Source organism: Myxine glutinosa, unplaced genomic scaffold (assembly GCF_964187855.1).
Source record: "Myxine glutinosa unplaced genomic scaffold, kmMyxGlut1.1 SCAFFOLD_330, whole genome shotgun sequence".
In the NCBI taxonomy this organism is placed as follows: domain Eukaryota; kingdom Metazoa; phylum Chordata; class Myxini; order Myxiniformes; family Myxinidae; genus Myxine; species Myxine glutinosa.
In genome coordinates, this window is record NW_027616447.1 from 272,944 (window position 1) to 285,997 (window position 13,054).

The window sequence follows — 13,054 nt, forward strand, 5'->3', positions numbered from 1 at the left end:
CAGAAACAACTTGCCTTCGTCTCCTGGAAAGCAAATCCAACGGAAGGAAATGTCATTTCCTTTCACAAAGCCCGAAACAAGTGTGTGTCCACCCTCAGGAGAGCCAGGAAACAATATCTCTCCGTTCTCAATACCGAACTGTCTTGTCTGTCTCCCTCTTCCGAATCCTGGTGGCGTCTGGTCAAATCTGTTTCTGGTGTTTGTTCCCCCTCCATCCCCCCCCCCTCAGCTCAAACGGCTACACGGCTGCCTCCGCACGTGAAAAAGCTGAATGCCTCAACTCTGTGTTTGCCTCTAAATCTTGTGCGCCACACCCATCCCTCTCTGTACCCAGTCGTACCCAGGTGCTCCGTGTCCTTTCCGCCCGACGAGGTGGAAAAGTTTCTGTCAACCCTCGACTCCGATTCTGCAACTGGACCTGACGGCATCAGCCCACGGGTCCGAAAATGCTGTTCTTCCGCTCCTTCACTCCCTCTCTCTGTTCTCTTCACCCTCTCTTTTGCTCAAGGTCAACTGCCATCTGCTTGGAAATCAGCCAACATCACCGCTTTGCACAAAAACAGATCCTAGCGACTACAGACCAATCAGCCTTCTCCCAATTATTATCAGCAAAGTCCTGGAATGCATCATTGCTTCGGATATGAAATGTTTCCTCTTCTCCAATGGCTTGATCTCTGGTCATCAATTTGCTTCCAGACCAGGTCACTCCACTCTGGACATGCTGCTTCTGCTGTCTCAACAATGGATGGAGGGAGGGAGGGGTCCTCAATGCCAAACGGGAAATCAGAGGCGTCTCCCTCGACATACGACGTGCCTTCGATACGGTCTGGCACGCCGCTCCACTCACCAAACTCTCCTCCTTTGGTATCCATAGAAATATCCGCGCATGGCTGGCGCATGGACTTCCTCTCTAGTCGTAGTGAGCGTGTGGCCCTGAATGGCTTTCTCTCACCTCCTCTTCCTGTTCAGGCTGGAGTTCCCCAAAGCAGTGTTCTGGGCCCTGTGCTTTTTCTGGTCTTCATCAATGATCTCTCTGACTCTTTGCTGACGACTGCACTCTGTTGTGCCGCTCCATTGCTCATCCCTCAGATCGGCAGTCTGCAGCCTCCTCGCTCTCTGCAGACCTGGACAAAATCACAGACTGGGCAAACAAGTGGAACGTGTCTTTCAATCCGAAACAAATCTCACACTCTTACGATGTCTCTCCGAAAAGACCGACTGGACAACCCTCCCATCCACTTTCTGAATATTCCTCTCCAAGAAGTTCTGTCACTCAAGCTTTTGGGTTGGGTCTCACTATGTGCCATGATCTTTCCTGGAAAAAAAGCACATTTCCAAGCCGGCCTCCAAAGCCAGTCGCCGACTGGGCATCCTCCGTCGTGCGAAGTCCTTCCTTGGCACACCTGAGCTCCTCGCCACATACGAGGCTTTCGTCCGCAGCTCAATGGAGTATTGCTCTCCCCTCTGGGCCGGTGCTCCTGCCTCACACCTAGCTCATCTTCACGCTGTTGAAACCAAAGCGTTCAGAATCATTGGAATCTCCCGCGATGACGCCATCTCCGAGGGCCTTTCACTTACTCACCGCAGGCAGGTTGGTGGTCTTTCCGTCTTCTACCGACTCATCTCCGGCGTAGCCCGCCCCCTCACCCCCCAGCCCTGTCTGTGCTCTGTCCCCCAAATATTCCTACAGGTCGCACAAGATCTGCCTGCAACCCTCTTGTGGTTAAACTGCCAAAATCAAGACTCTCCGCTCACCTTCACTCCTTCATTCTTCTTTTGTCCCGCCTCTGGAACAAACTCCCTCACTCTCTTCAATCGCACTCCTCCCTCCAGGTCTTTAAAACAGCTGTTCGCCACCATCTCTTATCTTCCCCAATCCAAAACCTTGATCTTTTCTACCCCCGCTAATTTCACCCCAAATCCACTTTTTTGAAATACCAACTTCTTTGCTGAAAGTCCTTGGTGTCCTTGCATTTTATACCGATCCTGCCTCCCCCCAAGCCCTCTCCCTCCCACACATCTCCCGATGTCCCTGCTCTCAAATGTTGTGTTTGTGTGCTTCCTCCCCTTCTCTCCCCATCTTGTGTACCGGTCCCCTTTTTATATACTTTGTTTGATAAATGTTAGCTCTTTCACGAGCCTCGATTCTGTATATAAAAAAACAAAACAAACAAAAAAAAGTCTTCTTCTTCTTCTTCTTCAAATAAAATGACCACACTCTACATTAACCCTCTTAATTGCGTTAATTCCGCCAAGACCCTTCAGGCCACCAATACCCCAAAAGACCCCGAAGGCCCAAAACATCCCGAAGACCCAAAGCACCCCGAAATGGTCAAAGATGCCGACCCCTCCGATACGACGTGCGGTGAAGCGCGCGGGGCGCGCCGAGTCACGCACGCTGGACGCTAGTATATATAAATAAATCAAGCACCCTTCCTTCGCCAATATATCCACACTTTTGAGTACAACATTAAATTTAAAAAAAACTCAAAAGTATTTTTACATTTTTTGATTTATTTCACGTTCAATTGCACATTCATCCAATAACCTGAAACACTACTTTTCCTTTTGCCATTTTATATGTGGAGGCATTCTCGAATAAATTCTAATTTATTGATCATTCGATCATTCATTCGTTCATTCATGTAAAGCTCTTCACAAAATGCAAACACCACATATAGAAAATACCTGGGGTGATATCCATATCCATGTCACATGTCACATGTCACATTCATTGCGTCACTGAGAACGTTATTATACGAGTAAAAACAAAAACTGATCATTCTCTGCACAAATGATTTCTTTTTTCATGAATAATCTTTGCTCTCTCTCATTGGGAAATGTTAAAGGTACAATTATTTTGTTTGCAATGACTGCAGCTTTAAAACTATTTCACAAGGCTGTAACAAATGACCCTTCGTCAATGGAGCGACCATATTGGGGAAGACGGAACACTATGGGGGGAGCACAAGAAAAATGGACACGGGCGGGCGGGCGGAATGCCCATTGCCCAAGCATTTATAACTTTGAAGGTAACGGAGCGAAAAGGTAACAGTTCGGTTAATGCCTTTTTTCCTCGATTCTTCTTGAAGACGAAAATGTTTTGAACAACCGCTGTTCAAGAATCACACGTCAAGCAACAATCATAACATCGACGTTCGACGTATTCATGATGTATAAAACCGCTGAATGAGGTGGATTTCATTTTTCCATTTCCATCGGTGGATGAGCATGAACACCAGGCAAGGTGGTGCCAGGACATCACCGGTCCTGGCACTGCCAAAACGAATCAATCACCCCGAAGGTAATCGAGATCAGGCCTCCATTCAAGCTACTTCACCACAGCACTGTTCTTGCCCAACCTGAAAGGAAGACAAGGACGACAACAATATTTCAGGGAATGTTGCATCATTTATCCTGAAATATCATTTGGCAACATTCAGAAAATGACTACCGACCGCCAACAAAAGATGCCCTGACATTTGACATCATGCGAGCTACCTATCGAGCCCTGATCTGGACACATGCAGGACAGGCATATCCTGACCTTCCTCCACCAGAGGAATGTGGATAGCACATCGATGGCGCGAAGTTAGTACCAAAGCTAATGAGCCTCGTACCTGTACCAGATGCCTGCCGCGAGTTAATAAGCTGTGGATGCCAGAGAAGTTGTGCATCGTCAAGATGCTCGTGTAAAAGCATGTCCGTCTCCATGCATTGGTGCATGTAAATGCGGACCAAGATGCACAAAGCCGGCAAACTCTCTGGCTGGTGATGAGACATCTGATTCAGAAGCAGATGATTCGACTAACCGATGGACTTTCAGATGCATTGTAATTACCGTATGGTGGACATTTAAGTGAATTGTGAACATGATAGACATTAAAATGGATAGTTACCAAGATGGACATTCAAGTGAACTTTTATTTTGCTCGACATCTCAGTTAAATCATGAACATGATGGGCATTCAACTGAATAGAAAATATGATGGACATTCAAGTGAATTCTGATTTTGTTGGACAAACATTTAGTATTATGAAACACATTTGTATCTCCAAATGAAACATTTATGGTGTATTTTTGTGTTTGTGTGTATTATTCCACAGGTGGCCAAAATAATCTAAGGCATCTTTAATTCAGGTCTCTTTAGTCTTGATAATGTGCAATGCAGTCGCGAAAATCATGATATTTATCTCGATGTTATACCTGAAGTAATTGCCAATATCACATCGACTGTATCCAAACTTATGTTGTATGCATATTGCATATACCATGAAGAAAATAAGGGGGTACACTTCGGTTTTGCGGTATTAAACTCAGAAATATTAATATCAGATATATTTGTGTGGTATCATTATTTTGCACAGTGTACTGGGAAACTTTTAGAGTACACATTAAACCAATACCTTCGTTATTCTCTGTGTTATGAAGACAATTTATGATGTATCAAAATGTAAGACAAAATATACATTTCACCATTTTTACAGATTTCTTGACCCAGAGGTAACCGCAGATGTCACCGACAGCTGGGTTGCAGCTTCCATATTGTATGGAAGTACTCTGATCATTTTGACACCTCACACGACCCTCTATGTCCATTATTGGCAGAGTGATGTGTGATTTTAAGAATTCAAGAAAACGCGTTTGGACCCTGACACCGGCAGACATTAATCGCATTGTCGTAAACCCCCGCACACCGCGACAACTTGACAACCCTCCTAATGTGGTCCAAATGGGTGCACTTAATGAAATTATTGGGGATGTCGGTTTACACAAGGTGGGGGTGGGTGCAACGAAGTTTTAAAATATGGCCTATGGCCGCCATACGAACAACATTCACCCTAAATATTGGCCACGCGTGGGCGTGGCCTGTGCACGACCACATATACATGTCATGTAGGCCTACTCCCACAAGGGAGTGGCGCAGTTTAGGCTTGTCTGCGATTATTGGAGCCATTACCATTGCCTTCATCCATCATAATAAGAATGGAAATATTGTTCGAGTTTTTGGCCAATGCGCGTTATGCTGTCCCGAGGGCGGAATATTGACCTCGGCCGTTCGGCCCTCGGGACAACGTAGCTGCGTATTGGCCTGAAACCCAAGCAATATTATAATCTGACTATAATCCACCGACACCCACATTGCCAAGGTCACAATCACTGACATTTGTTTCGTGACATTCAAAGCACTATTAATATACCTACATGCCAACAAACCCAATAATAATATTGTATTGCAGAGTGTGCCTCGAAGTGCCAGGAAATGGCATCTAAGAGTTATTTTTTCAGGTCACTTTAATTTACCATAATTATTGTAGCTAATCTGAGCCACTGCCTAATCTGAGCCATAGTGCCGTGTCTGCATTCCTTAAAATTGTGACAAAGAACACTCACCACAAGCACTTGACCGCCTGGATGCTCCCCCGCAGCGTTGCATCTTCTCGGCAGATTGGTCGGCACGTCCACTTGTGTCAGCTGGCTGCAGAAACGGTGACGGGACAAAGTCGGGATGGGTTGGATTGTTCACCTCTTCTTCCCCTGTAGAAAGGACAATCAATTATTGTCAAATCAAACGTATGCAATCGATACGTTTACGATATTTTTGAACCATAATCATTGGGCAAACGCCGACCACTCCTATTGGGCTAGCCTTCAGCCTGAACCCGGACCCGAACCCCCCATCCCCGGTGACTTTCAACGTGGCACCGTCAAAGGATGCCACCTTTGCAACAAGTCAGTTCGTCAAATTTATGCCCGGTCGCAGCTGCCCACGGAGTGAAAAATACAATCTGGAGAGCCGATGAAGCCTCTCTTTTGAAACAGCCGGAAGTAATGAGACGGCCATGTTGGAGGGCCGATTGTTTGGACCAAGGGCACATTTGGAAGTAACATTTTGGAAGTGGGATGATGAAGTTGGAAAGAGGATTGACGAGAAGAGGAAGAAGTTCAAGGAGTGGCAGAAGGCAAAGGGTACGGGAGCAGAAACAGCAGAGCATGAAAGTTATAAGGCAGCCAGGAAGGCTGCAAAGAAAGAGGTAGCAAAGGCGCAGGAGGCATGTAGGAAAATGTTCGGAGAACGCTTGGATTCGGAAGAGGGTCAGAAAGCAGTATTCAGGATTGCAAAGCAGATGGCGAAAGAGAGGTGTGATGTGATGGGGGTGAGTTGCTTGAAGGATGAAGTGGGACAAATCGTTGTCGACCCAGATGGAAATAAAGGAAGATGGAAAAGATATATGGAAATGCTGTTGAATACAGAGAATGAATGGGATGGCAACATAGAGAGTAACCCAGTTTTAGGACCGGCAGAGAAGATAACTGAGAAGGAAGTTGAGGAAGCGATAAAAGCAATGAAGGGTAGAAAAGCCGGAGGGCCGACGGGAGTTGTGGGAGATATGTTGAAGGCAGCAGGAAGTTGGGGTGTGAAGAGAATGACAGAGATCTGTAATCTGGTGGTGAAAGAAGGCTGCATTCCAGTGGATTGGGAACTGAGTACCTTCGTCCCTCTATACAAGGGGAAAGGTGACCCTCTGGAGTGTGGCTCGTACCGAGCGAAAAAGTTATTGGAGCATGGAATGAAGGTATTGGAAAGGGTGTTGTAGAGGAGGATAAGGAAGAAAGTGAAGATCGACGAAATGCAGTTTGGATTCATGCCAGGAAGAGGAACGACAGACGCGCTTTTCATTGTGAGGCAGTTGCAGGAGAAGTACATGGAGAAGAGGAAGAAGTTGTTTCTTGGGTTTGTTGATCTGGAGAAAGCATTCGATCGGGTTCCACGCAAAGTATTGACATGGGCATTGAGGATGTTAGGAGTGGAGGAATGGTTGATCAGAGTAGTGATGGCAATGTACAAAAGAGCCGCACAGCTGTAAGGACGAAGGACGGGAACAGTGGTGAGTTTGAGGTGAAGGTGGGAGTGCATCAGGGGTCGGTACTAAGTCCACTACTATTTGTAGCTGTGATGGAGGTGCTGGCTCAGAACGTAAAGGAGGGTTTACCATGGGAGTTGTTGTATGCAGATGATCTGGTGTTGATTGCGGAAAGTATGGATGGACTGAAGGAAAAGATGAACACGTGGAAGGAATGTATGGAGACAAAAGGTCTGAAGGTGAATATCGGAAAGACGAAGGTGATGGCAAGTGGTAAAGCATGTGGTGAGGTGGAAAGAACTGGGAAGTGGCCCTGTGCTGTGTGTAGGAAGGGTGTCGGAGTGAACTCCATTCAATGTACAATGTGCGCTGAGTGGGTTCATCAAAAATGTAGTGGTCTGAGAGGGTCATTAACCAGTGTGGCAGCTACATTCAAATGTAAGGTGTGCACAGAGGGAGCTGCAGATGGAGGAAATGTTGAGTTGGATCTTGGAGACGGCGTGAAGCTGGAAGGTGTGAAAACATTTTGCTACCTCGGAGACATGCTGAATGGAGAAGGTGGGTCAGACTCGGCAACGGTTGCTCGAGTGAGATGTGCATGGAAGAAGTTTCGGGAACTGAGTGGCGTGCTGATGATGAGGGGAGTGTCGTTGAAGCTGAAGGGAAAGGTGTATGCTGCATGTGTGAGAAGTGTTGTGATTTATGGGAGCGAGACATGGGTAATGAACGTCGAGCAGCAACGAAGGTTGGAAAGGGTGGAAATGCGAATGGTTCGACGGATGTGCGGAGTATCGGTGAGAGAGAGGAAGACAAATGATGAATTGCGAAAGATGATGGGAATAGAGCCTGTGATTGATGCTGTGAAGAGGAACAGGTTGAGATGGTTTGGTCATGTGTTGAGGAAGGATGAAAGTGACTGGTTGAGAAGAGTGATGGAAATGAATGTAGAAGGAAGCAGAGGACGGGGAAGACCGAGAAAGACTTGGCTAAAGATGGTGGAAGAAGAAATGCGGGCAAGGGGGTTAACAAGGAGAGATGCAGAAAATAGGGCAAAATGGAGAAGATTGTCATGGGGACTGCAAGGCTAACCCCCGCTCTAGCAGGGAAAATGGCCTTTAAAATGCATGTTGTTGACACGACCATGAAGAAGATTTTGCCTTGATAGGACAAATTCTAACTTCACTTGGTGGGGAAAGTTAACCTGAAGTTTCCAACTGAGCATAAATCTCTTTATATTCCTCATCACATCCTCATGGCAAAGATGGATCGCAACGATTTAAATGTCAGACAAGGAAGATTGGATGTGGGATTTCAACTGTGTACCAACACTCACTGACCTACTCCTTTTCAAACGCTGCTCCTGGAATCTTTGATTTATACAAAAAAGTACTGCAAGACAAGACAGCCGATTTAAGAGTGATAAAAATTAGCAAATCAGGAGGACCTGAGGAGATATGAGTGAAGTATGGACCTGCCTCGGTGAACATGGGGTTCAGGTCCTGAATAAACTATTTAACTGTGTTTTGATGAGAGGAAATCCAAAGGGAATGGAGGCAAAGCATTCTGGGAAAAACATTTCATAGTCCAGTTGCCAGATGCATATATTTTAGATAATTTAAGTTATTTAAGATAATATAATTTAAGTTAGATAATTTAAGTCCAACAACATGAAGTTGTGCACATAAAATGTTTTTAAATGGTTTCTGGTGATTTAAGGTCTCCTGAATCAGAAACTGCATCACAATACTCTGTCATCATGAAAGATGTTTTATATATATTGTTGCGGATATGAGGACTGTATTTTTTTTTGATTGTGTGCTTTATCATTATTATTATTATTGTTATTCTGCGCCTCCTGCCTCCGCCGGAGCTGTGTAAAGGTCAAAAGGGCGTCCCATAACTAGTCCACAAGCATACACGTCAGCCAATAATAGAATACCCCTGTTCGATAGTTATATCTTATTCTGTAGCGGTTACCGCTGGATGCACACATTCGCCTTGCACCGGCCAGAACACGGCCAGACGCGCCTCTCCCGGGCATGCCCGGACTCACTGTTCCCGGGCACGCCCGAACCTCCCGGGCACGCCCGGTCTCGTCTTTCCCGGGCATGCCCGCTCTCGCCTTTCCAGGGCTCGCCCAGAGCGTCCGGGCATGCCCGCTATCGCCTTTCCAGGGCTCGCCCAGAGCGTCCGGGCATGCCCGCTATCGCCTTTCCAGGGCTCGCCCAGAGCGTCCGGGCATGCCCGCTATCGCCTTTCCAGGGCTCGCCCAGAGCGTCCGGGCATGCCCGCTATCGCCTTTCCAGTGCTCGTCCAGAGCGCCCGGGCACGCCCAGCCTCGACTTGCCAGGCCGCAGCCAAACACGCCCGGGCAGGTCCAGACTCACCTTTCCAAGGCTCGCCCTTGATACCCGGGCATGCCCGGTATAGCTTTTGCCGGGCAAACTTCCCGACATACAACAACAACACAACATGCATTTTAAAGGCCATTTTCCCTGCTAGAGCGGGGGTTAGCCTTGCGGTCCCCATGACAATCTTCTCCATTTTGCCCTATTTTCTGCATCTCTCCTTGTTAACCCCCTTGCCCGCATTTCTTCTTCCACCATCTTTAGCCAAGTCTTTCTCAGTCTTCCCCGTCTTCTACTTCCTTCTACATTCATTTCCATCACTCTTCTCAACCAGTCACTTTCATCCTTCCTCAACACATGACCAAACCATCTCAACCTGTTCCTCTTCACAGCATCAATCACAGGCTCTATTCCCATCATCTTTCGCAATTTATCATTTGTCTTCCTCTCTCTCAACGATACTCCGCACATCCGTCGAACCATTCGCATTTCCACCCTTTCCAACCTTCGTTGCTGCTCTACGTTCATTACCCATGTCTCGCTCCCATAAATCATAACACTTCTCACACATGCAGCATACACCTTTCCCTTCAGCTTCAACGACACTCCCCTCATCATCAGCACGCCACTCAATTCCCGAAACTTCTTCCATGCACATCTCACTCGAGCAACCGTTGCCGAGTCTGATCCACCTTCTCCATTCAGCATGTCTCCGAGGTAGCAAAATGTTTTCACACCTTCCAGCTTCACGCCATCTCCAAGATCCAACTCAACATTTCCTCCATCTGCAGCTCCCTCTGTGCACACCTTACATTTGAATGTAGCTGCCACACTGGTTAATGACCCTCTCAGACCACTACATTTTTGATGAACCCACTCAGCGCACATTGTACACTGAATGGAGTTCACTCCGACACCCTTCCTACACACAGCACAGGGCCACTTCCCAGTTCTTTCCACCTCACCACATGCTTTACCACTTGCCATCACCTTCGTCTTTCCGATATTCACCTTCAGACCTTTTGTCTCCATACATTCCTTCCACGTGTTCATCTTTTCCTTCAGTCCATCCATACTTTCCGCAATCAACACCAGATCATCTGCATACAACAACTCCCACGGTAAACCCTCCTTTATGTTCTGAGCCAGCACCTCCATCACAGCTACAAATAGTAGTGGACTTAGTACCGACCCCTGATGCACTCCCACCTTCACCTCAAACTCACCACTGTTCCCGTCCTTCGTCCTTACAGCTGTGCGTGCTCTTTTGTACATTGCCATCACTACTCTGATCAACCATTCCTCCACTCCTAACTTCCTCAATGCCCATGTCAATACTTTGCGTGGAACCCGATCGAATGCTTTCTCCAGATCAACAAACCCAAGAAACAACTTCTTCCTCTTCTCCATGTACTTCTCCTGCAACTGCCTCACAATGAAAAGCGCGTCTGTCGTTCCTCTTCCTGGCATAAATCCAAACTGCATTTCGTCGATCTTCACTTTCTTCCTTATCCTCCTCTACAACACCCTTTCCAATACCTTCATTCCATGCTCCAATAACTTTATCGCTCGGTACGAGCCACACTCCAGAGGGTCACATTTCCCCTTGTATAGAGGGACGAGGGTACTCAGTTCCCAATCCACTGGAATGCGGCCTTCTTTCACCACCAGATTACAGATCTCTGTCATTCTCTTCACACCCCAACTTCCTGCTGCCTTCAACATATCTCCCACAACTCCCGTCGGCCCTCCCGCTTTTCTACCCTTCATTGCTTTTATCGCTTCCTCAACTTCCTTCTCAGTTATCTTCTCTGCCGGTCCTAAAACTGGGTTACTCTCTATGTTGCCATCCCATTCATTCTCTGTATTCAACAGCATTTCCATATATCTTTTCCATCTTCCTTTAATTCCATCTGGGTCGACAACGATTTGTCCCACTTCATCCTTCAAGCAGCTCACCCCCATCACATCACACCTCTCTTTCGCTATCTGCTTTGCAATCCTGAATACCGCTCTCTGACCCTCTTCCGAATCCAAGCGTTCTCCGAACATTTTCCTACATGCCTCCTGCGCCTTTGCTACCTCTTTCTTTGCAGCCTTCCTGGCTGCCTTATAACTTTCATGCTCAGCTGTTTCTGCTCCCGTACCCTTCGCCTTCTGCCACTCCTTGAACTTCTTCCTCTTCTTGTCAATCGTCTTTCCAACTTCATCATCCCACCACCATGTTTCCGAGTGCCTTGGTGGTCCTTTTGTCCATCCACATACCTCACCAACGGCTCCCAACAGACTAGCTTTCATTGACATCCAACCACTTTCAAGCTCAACCACATCATCCTCGACCCTACTCAGCCTCTCTTTTAATGCCTCCCTTACTGTCACCTCTTTCAACCTCCACACCTTCATTCTCGGTTGGTACTTCACCCGCCGAGCTCTCCTCGCACCTTTCACCCTTACGTCGCAGACAACCAAGTGGTGCTGTGAAACAGCCTCCTCCCCCGGGATCACCTTTGTGTCTCGGAGGTGCCCCCTATCTCGCCTACGCACCATCAGGTAGTCAACGGTTGTCGTCGACCCACCTGACGTGTATGTAACAAGCTTATTATCCTCTTTCTGGAACTGAGTATTACAAATCAACAAATCAGCTCCATCAGCAAACTCCAAAATCCTCCGTAACCCCCATGAACTCCTTCAAAACCATCCATACTCCTTCCCACATGTCCATTTAGGTCTCCTCCTACCACAACAACTTCCTCATCTTTCACGTTTTCCATCAGCTTCTCTATCGCACACCAGAACATGTCCTTCTCTTCATCGCTCCGACCAACCTGCGGAGCATATCCCGAGATGACGTTCACCAAGAGCTTTCCAATCATCATTTTCACCATCATCAACCTATCACTCACTCTAGTCACACTCACCACACTGTCTACAAACTCCTCAGAAAACAGGACACCAACACCATTCATGCCCTCCAGGCACCCTTGCCACACAAACTTGTATTTCTGTCCCTGCCTACCCTTCACCATTCTCACACCACTTCCCTTCCATCTCGTCTCTTGCACACAACATATGTCCACTCTTCTTCTGACCAATACTTCCACCACTTCTCCTGATCTCCCTGTCATTGTCCCTACATTCCATGTCCCAAACCTCAGAAACCGATCTCCACTTCGGGCTGTACCCTGCCCACATGTAGTTGTAATTGTCATGGTTCTCTTTTTGAGGCAATGTTTTTTTTTTTTTATGGCCGGATGCCTTTCCCGACGCCAACCCACTTAGTCGCCTCCTACGACACGCAGGGATACGGCGTACCTATTCTTATCCAGGGTACACACTGGGAAACGTTTAAAACATGGAAATCCTGGGGGGGGGGGGGGGGGGGGGGATCACCGCTGCGGTTTAAACATATTTAAAGAAATATTTCAACAAAACCATGAAAACAATCTGGGAAAAGTCTCTAAGTGAGAACGTGGATTTGAGAAAGCAGGAGCAGAGGTGAAAGAACAAACGAGAATATAGGGGGCGGGGCACAAGTCGAGACGAGGAGGCCGCACGAGACACCAGGCCGCACGAGGCGCGGACAAAGAAACGACTAATTACACACAAATTTGCAACAACTACAAAACCAAAACCAAATAGAAACACACAATAACACATACACAACAAAATACGCAGCGGAAATTTGACAAAGAAACGAACGGGAAAACACTCAAACTTTGATGCCGTGGAGAGATCAAAGCAAGCCCCGTCGCTCGAGGGACCGGAAGCGGATTTGGGAACTTCACGATTGGGAACAAACTTCCCGACATAAATGTGTATATATATTGCTGCCCGATAAA

General features: G+C 47.1%; 1 long non-coding RNA gene across 1 annotated transcript in view; it reads right to left on the reverse strand.

Annotated features, from left to right (window-relative positions):
* Nucleotides 1-2,494: 2,494 nt before the first annotated feature.
* The window catches only part of LOC137415348 (uncharacterized), a 28,158-nt gene continuing 17,598 nt past the window's right edge, over nucleotides 2,495-13,054 (reverse strand). The window contains exons 3-4 of the long non-coding RNA XR_013621491.1: nucleotides 5,396-5,539; nucleotides 2,495-3,362 (exon numbers count right to left, since the gene is read on the reverse strand). This is a non-coding gene — a long non-coding RNA (uncharacterized LOC137415348). The remainder of the gene's footprint in view (nucleotides 3,363-5,395; nucleotides 5,540-13,054) is intronic.